Source organism: Rhincodon typus, chromosome 29 (assembly GCF_021869965.1).
Source record: "Rhincodon typus isolate 14 chromosome 29, sRhiTyp1.1, whole genome shotgun sequence".
Classification (NCBI taxonomy): Eukaryota; Metazoa; Chordata; class Chondrichthyes; order Orectolobiformes; family Rhincodontidae; genus Rhincodon; species Rhincodon typus.
In genome coordinates this window covers 3,780,384-3,800,924 of record NC_063360.1, presented here as the reverse complement: position 1 = coordinate 3,800,924, position 20,541 = coordinate 3,780,384, and positions in this window count along the sequence as shown.

Here is a 20,541-nt window from a genome sequence, read left to right as displayed (position 1 = left end):
GAAGATTTTAGAGGAAGAGATCCGCAGGGAAATTACAAAGACATGCCAACATTAAAGAGGGGAGACTTCAATTACGCAGAGAAAGACTGAGGTAGGTGTAGTGTAATGGGCAGTGAGGAGCATCTGTTTCTAGATTGTGTTCTGGAGCATTACCTACAGCAGTGTGTGTCCTGTCCAACAAGAAAGGATGCCTGTTAGATTTGGTTCTTGGAAATGAAGTGGGCCCAAGTGGATCAAGTGTCAGTGGGGGATCATTTACGAAACAGTGATCATTGTATCAGAAGGTTCAGGATGATGATGAAGAATGATAATGGTGAATCCAGCACAAGAAACCTAGTAGGTGGAGATCTGACTTCAGTGGGGTAAGGACAGAACTGAGTAAGATTAACTGGAATGAGAGGTTGGTGGGAAAAACGGTAAATGTACAACGGGCTACCTTCAAAGAGGAGACAGTACAGTTGGGGTAAATTGCCTCAAATGGGAAAGATAAAAAAAACAAATCCAGACCTACATGGATGATGAAGGTGTCAGAGGTTAAGATAAAGAAGTAAAAGTCCTTTTTGTGGAGAAAGGCGTTTGGATAAGTATGTGCATAGGAAAGGTTTGGAGGGATATGGGCCAGGAGCAGGCAGGTGGGACTAGTTTAGTTTGGGATTATGTTCAGCATGGACTGCTTGGACCAAGGGGTCTGTTTCCATGCTGTGTAACTCTATAACCAAAGGACTTCAAAGGTTAAGAGGGGAGATGAAAAAGTAAATAAGAGAAGCAAAGATGAATTATGAGAAAAGACTAGCAGTCAACGTAAGGGGGTGTACCAAAGTCTTCTGTAGGCTTATAAATGGTAAAAGCGTAGTAAAAGGAGGAGTAAAGAAAGGCAGATTTACAGACGGTCATGGCTGATGTATTAAGTGAATGCTTGCATTTGTCTTTATCAAAGAGAGAGACTCTACCAAGGCCAAGGTGACTGAAGAAAAAGCTGTCACTAGAAGAGTCCAAAATTGATCAGAAAAGAACATTAGACATACTGTTGGTATTTCAACTTGACAAGGCATTGGGACCAGATGTAATACATCCAAGAATTTTGAAAGAATCGAGAGGGGAAATTGCAGGGGCACTGGCCACAATCTTTCAGTCTTCCTTGGACTCAGTGGAGTTGCCAGGAGACTGGAGAATTGCAAACACTGCGGTCTTGTTCATGAAGGATTGTAAGGATAATCCCAGGAATTACAGACTAGTCAGTTTACCCTCAGTGGTGGGGAAAGGTCTAGAGACAATTAATCGGGGTAAACTTACTGGGAAAAAAGGTTGATTTGTAAGAGTCAGCATGCATTTCTAAAGGAGAAATCATGTTTAATTAAATTGCTGGAGATTTTTGAAGAAGTAACAGAAAGGTTCAATGTGGGTAATGCTGTAGATGTGGTGTACATGGATTTCCAGAAGGCATTGATACAATGCCACACAACACACTTTTTAGGAAGGTTCAAGATTGTGGTACAAAGGGAACATTAGCAACATGGATGCAAAATTGTTTGAGTGATAGAAAACAGAGAGAAACGGATAATGATTATTTTTTGGGCTGGAGGAAGGTTCGTAGTGGAGTTTCCCAGGGGTCAGTATTGGGATCCTTGCTTTTCTTCATTTGTAAATGATCTGAATGGTGGGCTAACACCAAAAAAAACACAAAAACTGTTACTTTGTCAAAAAGTCCAACCGCACAGTGATGTCCCTGGAAGAAGGAAACCTGCCTTTCTTACCTGGCCTGAGCCTATCTGTGACTCCAGTTAGCATTACACAACTTTTCCGTAGGAATCTGTGAATTGGTAGTAAATGATGCTTTACAAGTCTTTTATCATGTGGTTTGATGCCACACTGTCAGTTTGGGTTTGTTACAGACTGTTGAGAAGGTAAAGTTTAGGACTATATTCAGGCTTATACTTCAAAATAACACTATCTGTTATATATTGACCCCAAATATTGTTGGACTTGATAACCATAGCTACCCCAGTTCTGTCTTATAGTTACATGAATGAAGGACTAAGCTATCATCTTCATACATTCATGTCCATGTCCTTTTAAGCCTCTTTCTCTCATTCTGCAGTATATTGTTGCAGTGTCCCAGAGTGAATTAACTCTGCCCTTGCTGTGCTATTTATGCTCAGTGATGTACAGCTCTGTGACATAATTTCAAGGTTGCTCCAGGGTCCTGTTGCCATTGAACAACAAGCCAGTGCCACCCATATCCTGGGAATAACTTTACAAAACTGCGGAAGGTACGTTTCCAGTATAATGGCCCTGAATGACAGCTATTCTCGTGGTCACATGGCAGTAGATAGTGACATTTTAAACAGGGCAAGTAATGAATGGACTCAACAATGGGTTTTCGTTGAGTTAATGTGAAGCTAGCATCTTTTTTGCCACTTATCGATTTACACAGTAATGTCACCATCTTTACTGTTTAATCATCTTGTCGATGAGACATCACTGAAGATGTGCCTGAGCCTTCAGATTGATGGTGGAGATCATGGAGTCTTTGTCCGAGAGTGGCAGGTAATTTGGCCAAAGTCCTGAACAACAATCCTCCCTCAACCAACATCACTTAAAAAAAACAAACAGGCAAATCAATTATCCATCTTAATGCTGTTTGTGTGATACCTTTGAATAAGAATCTGTTGCCATTTTCCTCAATGTTACATGATTCACAGCAGTTCGAGACGATCATTCGCCACTGCTGACTGTCAAGGACATTAAATGCTGGCCTAGCCAATGTGTCCTCATCCCATAAATGAGCAAAGGAATAGGAGGCTGCATTTCAAAGCAGTTTATTGTCAGTACTTTGGAAAATTCTTAGGAGAGTTCATAAATGAAATTCTTTTTCTTTGTGAAACACTGAGCAATAGTTTTGTCAGGAATGTTCTTTTTAAGAAGAACTCGTGATAGGCTTGGCTGCAACAACACCACAAATTAGCTTTTCCAGTGTTAGAAGCCTATTTAATATCAACTGATGTTGTTTTTCGATATAAAAAAGATTCCCGAGTGTGGCTGATAAATGTTTCAGCCAGAAATATCCTTGAGGTTGTTTACAGGATTGTTTTTCTGAGTTAGCTACATGATCTTTGGTAGCTTGCTAATCAGCTGGCTAGCACTCATAAGAACTGGGACCGGCACTGGAGGGGGTGCAGAGGAGGTTCACTAGATTGATTCCAGAATTGAGATTGTTGGCTTTCAGAGTCATACAGTGTGGAAACTGACCATTCCATGCCAACCATAATCCCAAACTAAACTAGTCCCACCTGCCTTCTTCTGGCCCATATCCCTCCAAACTTTCCTGTCCATGTACTTCACCAAATGTCTTTTAAACGTTGTAATTGTACTCATATCTACCACTTCCTCAGGAAGTTTATTCCACACGCGAACAAAAAAATTTGCCTCTCGTGTCTTTTTTAAATCTTTCTCCTCTCACCTTAAAAATGTGCCACCTAGTCTTGAAATCCCCATCCTAGGGAAAAAAAACAACTACCATTAACTCTATCTATACTCCTCGTTATTTTATAAACTTCTATAAGGTTGCCTCTCAACCTCCTATACTCCAGTGAAAAAAATCCCAGCCTATCCAGCCTTACTTTATTACTCAAATCCTCTATTCCTAGCAACATCCTGGTAAATCTCTTCTGAACCCTTTCCAGCTTAATAATTTCCTTCCTATAACTGGATGACCAGAACTGGACACAATTACCCAGAAGAGGCTTCACCAATGTCCCATATAGCCTCAACATGATGCCCCAACTCCTATACTCAGAGGACTGAGCAATGAAGGCAAGCATGCTAAATACCATTTTGACCACCTGTCTATACGTGACACAAACTTCAAAGCATTATGTACTTGCACCCCTAGGTCTCTCTGTTCCTCAACACTACCCAAGGCCCTAGAATTAATGACTGGGACTATACTTATTGGAATTTAGGAGAATGAGGGGGATCTTATAGAAACATATAAAATTTTGAAGGGAATAGATAAGATAGAATCAGGGACATTGCTTCTACTGGTGGCTGAATCTAGAACTATGGCTGAATCTAGAACTAGGGGGCATAGCCTCAAAATAAGGGGGAGCAGATTTAGGACTGAGTTGAGGTGGAGCTTTTTAAGGCAGATAGATAGATTTTTGAACAATAAAGGAATTAAGGGTTATGGTGAGCGGGCGAGTAAGTGGAGCTGAGTCCATGAAAAGATCGGCCATGATCTTATTGAATGGTAGTGCAGGCTTGATGGGCCCCCCACTCCTGCTCCTATTTCTTATGTTCTTCTGTCGGAGCAGGAATAGGCCATTCATCCCCTCAAACCTGCTCTACGATTGAATACAATCATGGCCAATTTCAACTCAGCTTCAACTCCACTTTGCTGCCCACTCTCCAAAATCCCATTAGGGGAGGTCATGGCCTAGTGGTATTATCGCTGGACTGTTAATCCAGAGACCCAGATAATGTTCTGGTTACCCGGGTGTGAATTCCACCACATCAGATGGTGGAATTTGAGTTCAATAAATATCTGGAATTAAGAAACTAATGATGACCATGAAGCCATTGCCGATTGTCAGACGAAAAATCCATCTGGTTCACTAATGTCTTTTAGGGAAGGAAACTGCCATCCTTACCTGGTTTGGCCTACATGTGTCTCCAGACCCACAGTAATCTAGTTGACTCTTAACTGCCCTCTGCACAATTAGGGATGGGCAATAAATGCTGCCTGGCCAGCAACGCCCTCATCCTGTAAATGAATAAAGAAAAAAAAGTAAAAATCTGTCTATCTCCTCCTTAAATTTATTCAGTGTCCCAGCATCCACTGCCATTCCAGGGTCATGAATTCCACAGATTCTGAACCCTTTGAGATGAGTCATTCTCCCTTATCACTGTTTTAAATCCGTCTAAAATTATCCTAAAAATATGACCTCTCATTCTAGATTGCCTTTTGAAAAGCCAGATAAATGACGTCTACTGCGCTGCCCTTGTCTACTCTTTCTGTGGCCACTTCAAAAATTCTTGAGGATGGGGAGCAAGAATTTTCCTTTTAAAATCCATGCTGCCTATTCATTGGATTAGCTCTGTCCTCCAGATATTCTCTCATTTAGTCAGTGTTACATTATTTTTCCTACCATTAAAATTGAACTGACAAGTCTATAATTTTATGGAAATATTCTGCCCTTCTTCCCCTTTATAAATATAGAAATTACACTGGCTATCTTTCAGGCCTCTGCCACTAAACGTTTCTAAAGTAAATTATTAAAAATGAACAATAATAACTCTCCTCCATGGATTGTTTTGAAACAGACATATGGTTTACTATTTTGTTTTCTGTTCCTTGACAATTTAATTTTGTATTTTCTCTACTTTTCTAATTGTTATTTTTGATTTATCTTTTAAATTTTTTGTGTTCTCCATGATGATCACCGTTGTCTATGCATCTAATGTATATCTCTGTCCTTATTCACAATTGTACCTTTATGTCTTTATTCATGTTTGGTGACTCATTAATGATTAGCTTGTGTTTCTTTGTAACAGCGTATATTTTTACTGCACATTGTTGGTGTTTTACATCATTGTTTGCCAATCTTTTCGCCCATTCTATTTTTTCAGAGAAAGATTTGCCCCTCAGATAGAAACCCTCTAAAAAAGCTTTTCTCCAATCTACTAGTTTGGGTTCATCATATTTCTCCCTCTTTATTGTCAACCCTATTTGTATTTTTTTTATTCATTCATGGGATCAGGGCATTGCTGGCTAGGCCAGCATTTATTGACCATCCCTAATTGCCCAGAGGGCAGTTAACAGTCAACCACATTGCTGTGGGTCTGGAGTCACATGCGAGCCAGACCAGGTGAATGTTGACATATTCCTTCCCTAAAGGACATTAGAGTCATAGAGTAATAGAGATATACAGCAATTCATCTATGCCGACCAGGTATCCTATATAAATCTAGTCCCATTTGCCAGCATTTGGCCCATATCCTTCTAAACCCTTCCTATTCATATACCCATCCAGATGCCTTTTAAATGTTGTAATTGTACCAGCCTCCACCACTTCCTCTGGCAGCTCATTCCATATACACACCACCCTCTGCGTGAAAAAGTTGCCCCTTAGGTCCCTTTTAAATCTTTCCCTTCTCACTTTAAACCTATGCCTTCTATTTCTGGACTCCCTCACCACAGGGAAAAGACCTTGCCTATTTCCACTATCCATGCCCCACTGACCTTACAGAGGTTTGTAAAATCATGAGAGGCATTGATAAGGTAGACAGTGAACAGCTTTTCCCCATGATAGGGGAGTTTTAAAGTAGAGGGTATAGGTTTAAGGTGAAAGGGGAGAGATACAAAAGGGTCCAGAGGGGCAATTTTTTTCACATAGAGATTGGTGAGTGTTTGAAACAGGCTGCCAGAGGTGGTGGCAGAGGCGAGTACAATTTTGTCACGTAAAAACATTTGGACAGGTACATAGATGGAATAGGAATGGAGGGATATGGATCAAACGCTGGCAAATGGTACAAGATTAATTGTGAAAACTGGGCAGCACGGGGAAGTTGAGCCAAAGGGCCTGTTTTCATGCAGTAGACCTCTATGAGTCTATAAGCCCCTACCTCGAGAATTGTAGAAACACTATTCCCTTATCCGTTTCACCTACATCTTCTGGTCATTTTGTATCAAAATAATTAAAATCCCTGATGGGTATTGTTCTGAGTTGTTTTACTCAATTCCCCCAATTATGTTTTTTTTCCTCCACCTCCCTGCCAATCAATCTTGTACATCCTTTGAGGGGAAGATAATCTTTGTCATCATGTGGGATGTTTGGTAAGGTTCTAGTGGTGACCGTGATCTGAGCTCATGGATTCTGCCGCAAGTGGATAGGACAAACAGTTGGTTTTGGAGAGTTGCTGGCTCAGTATTACCTCTCCTTGAGCTTTCTCTCTAGCTCTGATATGAGCTTATTTTCAAAGGAGACCAGTCCATTTTGTATTGGCTTGCTCCAGAGACAGCAGTCCTGGGTGAGCTTCTCTCAGGACATAGGGTCGCTACCAACACTCCTGAGTGAAGTTTGGAGTGGCCTTTGTAGCAGTTCCAGTGCACTCAAAACTGAAACTCTCCATCATAAGTTCACTTTGGTAAGTTAGTGTCAGACATCCAACCAGGCCAAGTGTGCTCTGAATGTCTCAACATAGAGTGGAAGGTTGGCTGAAGTTAGCACTGCAGTGCTTGGTGTTTTGTCCTGCCATCTGATCTTTAGAAGCTTTTGACAGCAGTGCAGGCTGGAGCAATTGAGCATCGAATCATTTCATTGAAGTGTCACAGAGTCAACAGTGCAGAAGAGGCCCTTCAGCCCATCAAGTCTGCACTGACTTATCAACACTAATCCCACCTTCCAGCATTTGGTCCATGCACTTGAATGTTACAACATTTCAACCTTGTTTAAAGGTTGCAAGATTTCCTACCTCAAATATCCTCCCAGATAGAGTGTTCCAGATCCCCACTGCCCTCTGGGTGAAAAACGTTTTGCTCTAATTCCCTTGAAACTTCCTACCCTTCACCTCAAATTATGCTCCCTTGTTACTGACCCTTCAATGATGGGGAACATCTGCTTTCTATCCACTCTGACAATGCCCCTCATAATCTTATACTACCTAATCAGGTCCTTCCTCAGCCTTCCCTGCTCCAAAGAAAACTATTCGAGCTCATCCAGCTTCTCTTCATAGGTAAAGTGCTCCATCCTAGGCAACATGTTGGTAAATGTCCTTTGCACCCCTTCTAATGCAATCACATCCTTCCTTTAGTGTGGTGACCAGAACTGCACACAGTACTCCAGCTGTGGCCTAACCAAACTCCTGTGCAGCTCCAACATGATCTCCCTGCTCTTGTGACTGATAAAGGCACATGTCCCTTCTGTCTTCTTAACTCCTCTATTAACCTGTCCTGCTACCATCAGGGATCCATGGACAAGCACCCCAAGATCTCTCCATTCCTTTGAGCTTCCTAGTGTCCTGACATTCATTGAATATTCTCTTGCTCTGTTACTTCTTCCAAAGTGATCGCTTCACATTTACCATGGTTAAATTCCATCTGCCACTGCTTTGCTCATCTGAACAACTTGCCTATATCTTTCTATAACCAAAGACCTTCTTCCTCACCATTAGCCACCTGGCCAATCTTCATGTCATCCACAAACTTACTTATCCTGACCCCACATTCTCATATACATCATTTACATATATCACGAACAATAAAGGACCCAGCACTGACCCATGTGGTATGGCACTTCACGCTGGGCTCCAGTCACACAGACCACTCTGTGCTTCCTATCACAAACCTAATTTTGGATCCATCTTGCGAGGTTATCCTGGACCCCGTGTGCTTTTGCCTTCTTTATCCATGGGGACCTTGTCAAAGGTTTTGCTGAAATCCATATAAACTACATCAGCTACACTACCCTCACATAATCTCATCTCACCCCAATTTTTAATTCTTCTCTGGACATAGGGGAGTTGCCAGAGGACTGGAGGGCAGCTGATGTGGTTCCATTTTACAAGAAGGGTGGCAGAGATAGACAAGGGAACTATAGACCAGTGAGTCTAAAATAAGTGGTGGGAAACTGATAGAGAAAACAGCAAAGGAGAAAATTAATCTCCATTTATAGAGGCAATGTTTGGTCAGGCATAGTCAGCATGGCTTTACCAGAGGGAGGTCATGCCAAACAAATTCTATTTAATTTTTTGTGGAGGTGACCGTGTGTGTAGATAAAGGTAACAACCTCACAGTCATCCTCCCTAAATTCCGTAACCACCCCCTCCTCCCGAGTGAAGACAAAAGTGAAACACTAATTTAACACCGTCCGATTCCACCCACAGATTGCCCCCTGGTCCCTACTCTTTCCCTGGTTAGTGTCTTGACCTTCATATATTTATAGAATATCTCGGGATTCTCCCTGGTTCTATCTACTAGTGTTTTAACATGTCCCTTCGTTGCTCTCCTAATTGTTTTGCCAATCATGTCCTATGCTAACAACCAATTAAAGGCACAGCTGAACCCAGACTAAGGGTGAGGACCTATTCAGGATGAGTCACTTCAAATATTAGATAGGTAGAAATTTATTGTTACTGGTAATGAAAGTATAGTCACCATAAAAACAGTACCATTTAATTACATATATTATACATATATATATAATATATAAAAGATACAAAGTTAAGACAAACATCATTATTGTTCATTTCACGGCCTGTTGATTTCACGAACCGACCGCTGCCAAAGACCAGCAATTTCTACCTATTTCAACATAACACACAGATTGGGTTCTTGTTGAGACAGATGTCTAGATGTTTATTTTCATCATTCACTATTACACTGCAATGAAATCCCACACTGACACATGGACTGGGTTCTGAGCTTAGTGACTCTATGAAGAAAAGATAGGGTAGCTGCGAGCAAGATATTCCTGTTGCTCACATACTGCTACCGATGTTGGAAGTGAAGTGAGGTCATTTATCTTTAAATATCACACATCATGATATCAATCCAGCTGTCTTAAAGATATACTGCCTTGTGCCTGTCGACTACACTAATTGTTCCGATTATCCCTTTATTTTTCTCTTTATTGAATTGGATTTGATGTCTATTTTGCTGATAGCCACCTCACTTTTTATGACAGCCCATTCTGTGCACCTGAATAAATGCAGCTCCTGGACTTCTCTTTTATTCCTCTCTATCTTTTGAAATATGTTATATTCTGCTTTGTTTAAATGTAAAATGTTTAAATCCAAGCCCTGATTTTCTTCTGTAGACATGTCTTAGTAATCCCTATTGAGTCTAGTTCCTCACAAAATATAATGGCTAAAATATCCCTCAATCATTATGGACGCTGCATGTTGCTCTACGGCGAGTTTAAATCTTCAAATAGCAGTTCTTGTTATTTTATTTTTAACCAGCTTTTTTACATTCAAGTTCAATAAATCTATGGATCTCTGTTCCTCTTAACCCCTCACTTAGGCTTATTCTTTCTTTAGAAATATTGAATCTCCACAGTACAGAAAGAGGCCAATTGGCTCATTGAGCCTGCCCCAACCCTCTGAAAAGCATCCACCCAGACTCATTCAGAGATAGTAAGTACTGCCGATGCTGGAGTCTGAGATAACACAGTGTGGCACTGGAGGAGCACAGCAGGCCAGGCAGCATCAGAGGAGCAGGAAAGTTGATGTTTTGGGTGGGACCCTTTTTCAGATTCATGTTGCCCCCCCACCCACCCACTCACCCCATAACCCTGCATTTCTCATGGCTAACCCACCTTGACTGCACATCCCTGGATGCAAAGGGTAATTTAGCATGGCCAGTCCCCCTAACCTGTACAATCTTTGGACTGGGGGAGGAAACTGGAGCCAGTTGTGGGGCAAGTGCAGGTTCAGCATTGGATATGGCTCCAGTGAGGTGGACCCAGTGGCAAAGAGTGGTGATTCCTATGTTGATAAGTCCAGCACAGGCAGCAGCAAGGCGATGGAGGGGTCACTTTCAGTTATATCTTTGTAATCTTTTTATTATTAAACTATTCAAAATGGTGCCGGAATGTGGCAATAGTTGAAGCTTTTCACTGTATTTTACTGTATCATTCACTGTAAGATACAAGCGACAATATAAAATCATTCATAATTCACAAACTGGAGCACTTGTTGGAAACCCATGCAGACATGAGGAGAACATGCTTTACCTTCACGCTCTCTGTTTCGTTGATGTTTAGATTCATTTCATTTTCTCCACATAAACTGCCCCACCCTCATCACACACACCCTGTCCTCCCTGTCACTGTGTTACTAATTGTAAAACCTCAGACTCCTACCTATTTAACCTTTTCGATAATGATGCAACAGACCTCCTGGTTCACCTCTTGCCTGTCCCAGTACAGGTGCCAGAGCCCCTTAAACAGAGAGAGCCCCTCTCTTTCCTCTGGCAGACCTTCACCATATAGTAACTTTCCTGAACCGTCTTCTGTCTGCCAAATTGCATGTGGCGTGGACAATAATTATAGCATCATTAATGTCCTTGCTTTCAAATCTAGCTCCTAACTAACTCTAACCCTAATTCTAATTATCCATCAGCTGGTCCTCCTGCCTGTTCCTAACTATGTTACTGAGGCATAGAGCTGTACAGCACGGAAACAAACCCTTCGGTCCAACTCGTCCATGCTGACCAGATATCCTAAATTAACCTAGTCTCATCAGCCAGAATTTACAGCATATCCTTCTAAACTCTTCCCATTCATGTACCCATCCAGATTGCTCTTAAATACTGTAATTGTACCAGCCTCCACCACTTCTTCTGGCAGCTCATTCCATACAAGCACCACCCTCTGCATGAAAATATTGCCCCTTAGGTCCCTTTTAAATCTTTTCCATCTCACCTTAAACCTGTGCCCTCTAGTTTTGGACTCCCTACATTGGCAAAAAGACCGTGGCTATTCACCCTATCCACGCCCCGTATGATTTTATAAACCTCTATAAGGCCACCCCTCAGCCTCCGATGCTCCAGGGAAAATAGCTCCAGCCTCTGCCCGATAACTCAAACTTTCAAATGTCAGCAACATCCTTTTATATCCTTTCTGAACCCTTTCAAGTTTAACAACATCTTTCCTCTATCAGGGAGATCAGAACTGACTACAGTAGGCCAAAAGTGGCCTAACCAATATCCTGTACAGCCAGAACATGACCTCCCAACTCCTATACTCAATGCACTGACCAATAAAAGCAAGTGTACCATATGCCTTCTTCACTACCTGTGACTCCACATTCAACAAACTATGAACCTGTACCCCAAGGTCTTTTTGTTTGGCAACACTCGCCAGGACCCTAGCATTAAGTATATAAGTCTTGCCCCAATTTGTCTTACCGAAATGCAACACTTCATATTTATCTAAATTAAACTCCATCTGCGAATCCTCAGCCCATCGGCCAATCTGATCAAGGATGCAATGTACGCTGAGGTAACCTTCTTCACTGTCCACTACACCTCCAATTTTGGTGTCATCCACAAACTTATTAATCATTCTAACATGGAGCCCTGCACTGGATTATCCACTTCCCTTTCCAATTTTCTATTCCAGTCACTACAAGATATTTCCCTACCCTGGCACCTGACAAGCAACACACCCATAGGGATTCTCCCTTAAGTCTGCAGATTGCAGAAACAATGTGCTGCATTTATAAACCCCCAGCAATGCCTTGGCATGCCCTAAGGTTGTGCAAAGGGTGCTATACAAATGTAAGCACTTTCTGTTTATTTCGCTGTTGCATTAATCTGACAGATTCTGGAAGGGAAGCCTGACAAAGGTACTTCCTACAGGGAGTAATCTCAGTGTGGAACTCACTAATGCTATCAGTCTCACCCATCTAGAATAGTGAGGGGAGGGATGCGGGGTTCCTGGACGCTCTCTTGTTACTGAGAGGCCACAGATCCCATGACAGAGATTTCTGTCATTAGGAAGAAATGTTGTTGACTCCCATTCTGGGCTTCAGCTCTGAGATCTCTGAATAAGCCACTCACTGTCCAATCACAGAGTCTCCCACACAGGCTGGGATGGAAGGAATGATGGAATATCTGATTGATCAGACATTAAACCCAATCAAGGTGAACTCAGTTTTCGGAAAGAGTGACATTTCTTCAGAGACTGAACCATTTCAGTGGGGAATTTAACTGGACCCCTTTTTAACAAATCTGATATCAGATAGCCTTGACTAATATGCATAATATATGACAGTTATTATTCTATTAAAGGCTAATGATGCATTAGAGGAAGATCTGAAACTCAAGGTTATGTTAGTATGCTGCTGCAGACTGTAACTGCTTGCAGTGTGTGTAAATCTATTCCTTCTGTCATCACTGCCACATTCATATCCTTTTCACTTGGTGTCTTTCAAACCTCTTTAATGGATTATCCCGGATAATCAAAGTAACTTGTTAGAATGTTTATATGATAACCAGCTCACCATCTCCCAAACACACAGACCAGTAAACCAATGCCTATCAAAATAACTAGCTCCCAATCACACAGTCCATTAGAACACCAACTAGAGCACACAGCACGGAAACAGACCCTTCAGTCTAACTTGACTATTCTGACCAGGTTTCCCAAACTAACCTAGTCCCGTTTGCCTGCATTTGGCCCGTATCCCTCTAAACCTTTCCTATCCATGTACCTGTCCAAATATTTTTAAAATATTTTAACTGTACCTGCATCCACCGCTTCCTCTGGCATATACGCACCACCCTGTGTATGAAAAAGTTACCTCTCAGGTCCCTTTTGAAACTCTCCCCTCTCACCTTAAACCTGTGCCCTCTAGTTTTGGACTCCCTACATTGGCAAAAAGACCTTGGCTATTCACCCTATCTTCGCCACTCATGATTTTATAAACCTCTATAAGGTCACCTCTCAGCTTCCGACGCTCCGGGAAAATAGCTCCAGTCTATTCAGTCTCCGTCTACAACTCAAACCCTTCAGTTCCGGCATCATGCATGTACATCTTTTCTGCAACCCCTCCAATTTAATAATATCCTTCCTATAGCAGGGCGACCAGAACTATGCACTTTATCCTAGAAGTGGCCTCACCAGTGTCCTGTACAATCGCAACAGATGAAGTCATTTTGATGCATAACCAACCGTGAGAATCTATTATCTCATTGAGAGGCTCCGGTACTATCCTCCAACCAACTCATTTCTTCTATCAGCCTTGAATCATACACACCAACCAAGCTGGCTGATGAAGGTGTTGGATTTGGAATGGTGAGAGAAACTTCTGTACCAAATTGTAGCAATTGTAACAAGGTCAGCTAGCTGGGCCTCATAGAATATGAGTTCCCTGACTGGGGCTGTTAACTTGGTCCAATCAGGGAGCACTGGCTGACAGATATAAACAGGAGTGTCAGAGGTTTTGGTCAATCTGAGAGCTGGCTCTGAGGAAGCCGGACCAGTGTCATGTACTATGCATGTGTTAATAAAGGGTGACTTGGTGATGGGATACCGGCCTCTGTGCAGATATTTCACAAATAAGCAAAAGAACTGAATAAAGAGAACTAAGAGGAACATAAGGGTATTTCCAAGGGAAGAGAGCGTTTACTGATCATGGGTTTTGCTCTTTATGTTCCCCCTAATATGCTTCACCTAAACTCACAGTGCCCTTAGGAAGTCCAGGAGCCAAAATGAATGGCAGGATTACCGCTGCGAACACTTCCTCAATAGGTGCAGAATAATAACAGTATAGCCTTAGAGACAGGGAAAGGATGGTCATGGTATAGGGAGGTCTCTGTCAAGAAAGCATGGTGGAATGTGCTGTCAAAGACCACATGGCAGTGCCTTGTACACACTTTCTTTAAAATTCCCTCTTTAGTACAAAAGAGAAAAACAGCTATCTATATAATAAACAGTCCACCAGCAAAATTGTTCTGAGAAATGATCTAGATCAATGTTAATTGGTATTGTTAATTGTGGAAGGGAAGCAATCTTCTGATGTTTTCTGCTGAAAGGAATCTGCCCCTTTGGGTGGTCGGAGAATCTGTCAAAAGCCTCCATCACTGGGAGGACGAGGCGATGCCAATGCTATCCATCCATAACCACAAGCCACTGCCAAAGTTTGGCAAGTGGTAGTCATGGTAACTGTACGGTATGACTGATGGAGAATTCTGAATGATTCAGTGAGCCACTAACAGCTGAGATATCGCCAAGAGCTGCATGGACAACAGAAATCCCAGGATCATTCGCATGTTTGTGTTGTTTTGCTGGATCCCATTCCTGCAATGTATCCCAGCACATCCTACACCTCGGAGATGGGATGGAGATCAGCCAGGAATCCCACACCCGATTGTAAAACAAACCTCTTGATATATTTGGGGATGACAGGCTGAGTAGAAAAATGGAGGGGCATTAATCAGGAAGCCAGATGAGCATGTGGGGCAGTAGGAAATGGAAGGGGATGTTGATAGCAGTGAGGTGAAGAGTGGTCCTGCTAGGGCAGTGAGTAATATCTTCATCTTGGAGCCTGAAGCACCAGGTTCAAACCCACTCCAGGACTGATATTCTTAGAAGGTGCTTTCATAATGTTGCCAACCAGGTCAGTGATCAAATTTAATCCCTTCTGTTACGCATGCCAGGCAATAAGAATGTGCAAATCTCCTGGTCAGTTCTGTTTGGCATCTCTCAAGTTGTGGTCTCTGATGAGCTGTTCCAAAAATAGTTGTCCGAGGAAGCACATCCATTGTCTGCCTCATGGAGCATTAAACATGGGAAGGGATGTGTGGAGTGAGAGGGAGGAAGCCCGTCTAGAGTCAAACACAGCACTGTCCAACTGGACTTCTCTCTTGTGTTTGTAACTCCATCTAACTGTGTTTGTATGAAGGGTGAAAGTCCCGGAGAATCTCTCTGTCCAATTGGCAGCTGTATAAAAACCAAAAGAACTGTGGATGCTGTAAATCAGGAACAAAGACAGAAGTTGCTGGAAAATCTCAGCAGGTCTGGCAGCATCTGTGAAAAAAATATCAGAGTTTCGGGTCTGGTGACCCTTCCTCGGAACTGTTAACTCTGATCTTTTCTTCACAGATGCTGCCAGACCTGCTGAGCTTTTACAGCAACTTCTGTCTTTGTTGCAATTGGCAACATGTTTGTTGAAATTGACTCTGACCTCCAGGTGCAGTTTAATCCTCATGGCCCAGTCAAACAAGTTGGAAAGGGCTCACTGGTGAATTTATAAGCTGCGATCTCAACCTCATACCTTTCAATCCCCTCCAATGAATAGGAGCTGTACCTTCAATAGCTACACTGGGTTCTGTGTGACCTTAACACATCAGGGAGTTCACAAATCACTATTGTTATTGACTGCAAACAAGGAGGACCTTAGAGGAGGATGAGTGACCAGAGAATGCAGATTGAAGAGAATTTGCAAAATAATCAAAGGGCGGATGAAGCTGAATGTTTTTACACAGCGAGTTGCTATCATCTAGAATACACTGTTGGAAATCAGGAAGACGGTGGAGGCAGAGTAGATGCAAACTTTCAAAAGGGAATTGAACAAATATTTTGGAAGACAAATTTGCGCCAGTATATGAGGAAAAAGCAGGCAACTAACTGCATAGCTTTCATAAAGAGCAAGCATGGGCCAGAGGGCTGAAGGGTCTCCTCTGTGCTGTGTGATTCCAAGTATCTACAATTATTTGTTTGGCTGGCAGCTGAAATAGTGTTGTGATTTCTGTGGTGTTTGTTTGATGTGGCAGTCGAGTAGATCAGGAGAGGCTGTTTCTATTTGAGACTGTGCTTCTACTCTGAGTGTTATGGTAATGCGAGACACTGGCTGAATTAAATCGTCAAGTATTGGTGGTCACTTAGACTGCATTTTACAGCTGGATCCTCTGCAGGCGGGCATCATGAGGCTGGACCAGAACAGGTTTAAATCTGTTTATTTTAAAGATTACTGAGGAATTATTTCAAAATCTCTTTCTTTCTTGCAGCCAAGCGTTTTTTCCTTCGATGTCTCATCAAGTAATTGTTTTCTTCCTTGTTTTCTCAGGATGTCCGAGACATTGTTTCAACAGGAGAGGCTCCAGGCTATCGCAGTGAGTCTATACAGAACTTCTCTGATCCTTGCCCGGGCACTGCTAAAGAGATGTTGTCCAGGGAAAGTCATTTCCTGGGGTCAAGCCCTGACCCTGATCCCCAGTGAGATTAAAATGGCAAATGTGTGAAATTATCATATTTTTAACAAAATGATGGTACCACCCAACAGCTCATTGGCAACCTCAGCACCAGTGAGGTCCAGATTCACCTCCTCGTTGCTTATTAACCTTGGCTGCATCCTACAGGCCTTATCACTCAGGTGTCTGAGGGAGAATTGGAAAATGATTAATTTTTAGAGCAGGGCTCTTTTTGTTTAAAGGCCTTCCTTGTTTAGAAGGGTCCTGACTGAAAACAGTTGTTTTTATTTTCTTCCTGCAAGTATTGATTGAGTTTCTGTACATTCCAGCATTCCAGTCATTTTCTGTAAGGATTGTGAATGTGTTGACATTGCCTCTGTGTCGGTCTTTATTTAAAAACAATTTTCTTATACTTGTCGTTGTTGAATTAATTTCTCCATTCATTTTTCAGAATTAAAAGCATTGTAAATATTAAATGAAAGGGAAGATTCAGGATGCAAAAGATTATTTATTCCTTCAACCCTGTAGCAATTATATTTGTAGAGGGGATAAAGAACAAGGCGGTATTATTTATAATAATTTATTGCTGATGGTGGAATCTCTTTGATCGATGAGACTGAGGATATTAAAATGTCCAAAGTGGCTATGGCAAAAATAATATACCTACAGCTGGGAATGGGACTCAGTATTGACACAGCAACAACATAGGGAGTGGTGTGGTGGAATTGTCACTGGACTAGAATTCTGGAAACACAGGTTGATGTTTTGGGGACATAGGTTTGAATCCTACTAGACAGATGGTGAAATTTGAATTCAGTTTAAAATTTGGAATAGAGGCCGCATAGGCTGGGACGATTTTCGCTGGAGCGTAGGAGGTTGAGGGGTGATTTTACAGAGGCTTATAAAATCATGAGGGAAATCGATAAGGTGAATAGCAAAGGTCTTTTCCCTAGGATAGAAGGAATTCAGAATTAGAGACCATTTAAGATGAGAGGGGAAAGATTTGAAAGAGACCTAAAGGGCAACTTTTTCAAACAAAGGGTGGTTTGTATGTGGGAATGAGCTGTCAGATGAACTGATAGATGCAGGTGCAGTTACAACATTTAAAAGACATTTGAACAGGTATGTGAATAGGAAAGGTTTAGAGGGATATGGGCCAAATGCAGATAAATGAGATTAGTTTAGTTTGGGAAATCTGGTTGGCATGGACAAGTTGGACTGAAGAGTCTGTTTCTGTGCTGTATGACTGACAATTGTCAATTGTCATAAAAGCCGATCTGGTTCATTAATGTCCTTGAGGAATGGAAATCTGTGAGTTTTATCTAGTCAGGACTCTGGACTTCTGAAGAAGAGTCTTATCAGACTTGAAATTTTAATTCTGTTTCTCGCTCCTTAGAGATTACATAACCTGTTGAGTTTCTCCAGCATTTTCTGTTTTTCTTAGATTTCCAGCATCTGCAATACCTTGCTTTTATTTGAGTGGTTACATAGTCTCCATTAGTCTAGTTTTAAGTCCATGTTTTTATTGAATCCAAATTTCAGCACATGCTATGGTGGAATTTAAACCCATGTCCCCAGAGAATTAATATGGGTTTCCAGATTTCTAGCCCAGTGACATTACAACTAGACCACATCTCCCCTGAGTGAGGTTCCTGTGCTATTATTGATAATGGTCCCATAATCAAGCTGTCATTCATCATTAATCCCTCATTGGGGATTGATTAACAGTGTGGGTTTGTTCATTTAAAACATTAAAACACATTATAAGTGATGAAGCAGAACAGCACCGCAACTGATTTCTGTGAGGCACCTTGCAAATCCAGAACAGTAGAACTGCCAAACGGCATTGCAATATTGTACACATATAGCACATGGAGTCCTTAAAGGTGAACTCTCTTAAAGGCAAGGTATGCATGCAATAGTGCTGTGATGAGGAACTATGTAAATTGTGTCTATTTTGTCTGGAATTTAAAAGAATTAGAAGCAATCTCATTGAAACAAAGGCCTGAAGAGACTTAATAGGGTAGACGTTGAGAAAATGTTTCAGTTCTTGGGATGTCAAGAGAACAGGGGGCACAGTTTTAGGATTAGGAACCAATCGTTTAGAACTGAGATGACGAGAAGTCAAAAAGTTGTGAATCTACGGTATTCTCTCCCCCAGAGGGGTATGGTTGCTCCCTTGTTGAATATATTTAGATTGATTGATTGATTTATTGTTGTCACATGTACTGAGGTCCTGTGAAAAGTGTTGTTTTGTGTGCTGTACAGGCAGATCGTACCATACAAAGTACATCAGGGTAGCAGAACAGAGTGCAGAATGCAGAGTTACGGCTGCAGAGAAGGTGCAGAGAGAGAGATAACAACATTAACATTGAAATGTCTGTTCAAAAGTCTCATATCAGTGGAGAAGAAGCTGTTCTTGAATTTGTTAATACTTGTATTCAAACTTTTGTATCTTCTGCCCAACAGAAAAGAGTGGAAGAGAATACAACAGGAGTGGGAGAGATCTTTGATTATGTTGGTTGCTTTCCCAAGGCAGCAAGGAGTATAGATAGAGTCAATGGATGGAAGGCTGTTTTGTGTGATGGATAGAATTTTGGTCTCTCAGGGAATGAAGGGATCTGTGGAACAATCAGAGAGGTGGAGTTAAATCCTGAAATCAACCAGGGTCGTCCAAGTTGGCAGAAGAGGCTTGCTGGAGGAGGTATATAGTTGACTCCTGCTCCTCGTTTGTGTTGTTGTGGGTGGAGCAGGGCTGAAACAGCTCTCAGTAGGGGGTTCCATTATGACTCAGAGAGGTGGTTTACACAGCACCCATTTGTCTACTGCTTCAGTGCACTTCACAGGATCCAATTTCTGCTACCAACAATAATCAAGTTTTTGCACTGAAACACCCCTCACTCTCATTTGTAATTTCAGCTCAACACTTGTAAATTAGGTGCTGAAGGAAAATAATGTTTTAATGTCTATCTGTATCCCCAGTTCATCTGAAAAAGGGTCCAGGCTGGAAACATTAGCTTTCCTGTTCCTCTGATGCTGCCTGGCCTGCTGTGTTCCTCCAGCTCCACATTTTGTTATATCTGATGAACTATCTGTGCAATAAAACCCTGGAACTGGGAGAACTCTCCTATTTAGACCCTTCACATTGTTTGTTGGCCTTGTTTATATCCAGATGCAGGTTGGGAGCTGGCGGGCTAATTAAATTCGGAAGATGTTAACAGGAATGTAATTAATGCCCACCCATATCTTCTCTACACAGCAATGGTGTAGGATGTCACAGCACCTGTGCCATCTGCCACTCAGCTTTAGATACCAGCTGCAACTTACTTGGCAGCACAGACACCTTCTAGTCCTAAGATTTCAGGTTCAAGTCCCACTTCTTGTGCTCACACACAAAGATCAAGGCTGATACCCCTGTGCAGTGCTGAGAGAGCAGCTCACCTTCCAGATGAGATGTTGGACTAAAGCCTCATTGAGGTTTTTGAAATCATGTGGAGCTTAGATAAGGTAAATAGCAAAGGTCTTTTCCTGAGGTGGGGGAGTTCAAAGCTACGGCTCACATTTCTAAGGTGGGAGACAAAGAATTAAAAAGGCCTTGAGGGGCAACTTTTTTACACAGAGAGTGGTTTCTGTGTGGAATGAACTTCCAGAGGAAGTGGTAGATGCAGGTGCAGTTACAACGTTTAAAAGACATTTGGACAGGCACATGAATAGGAAAGGTTTGGAGGGATAGTAGGAACTGCAGATGCTGGAGAATCTGAGACAACAAGGTGCAGGGCTGGATGAACACAGCAGGCCAAGCAGCATCATAGGAGCAGAGAGGCTGACGTTTCGGGCCTAGACCC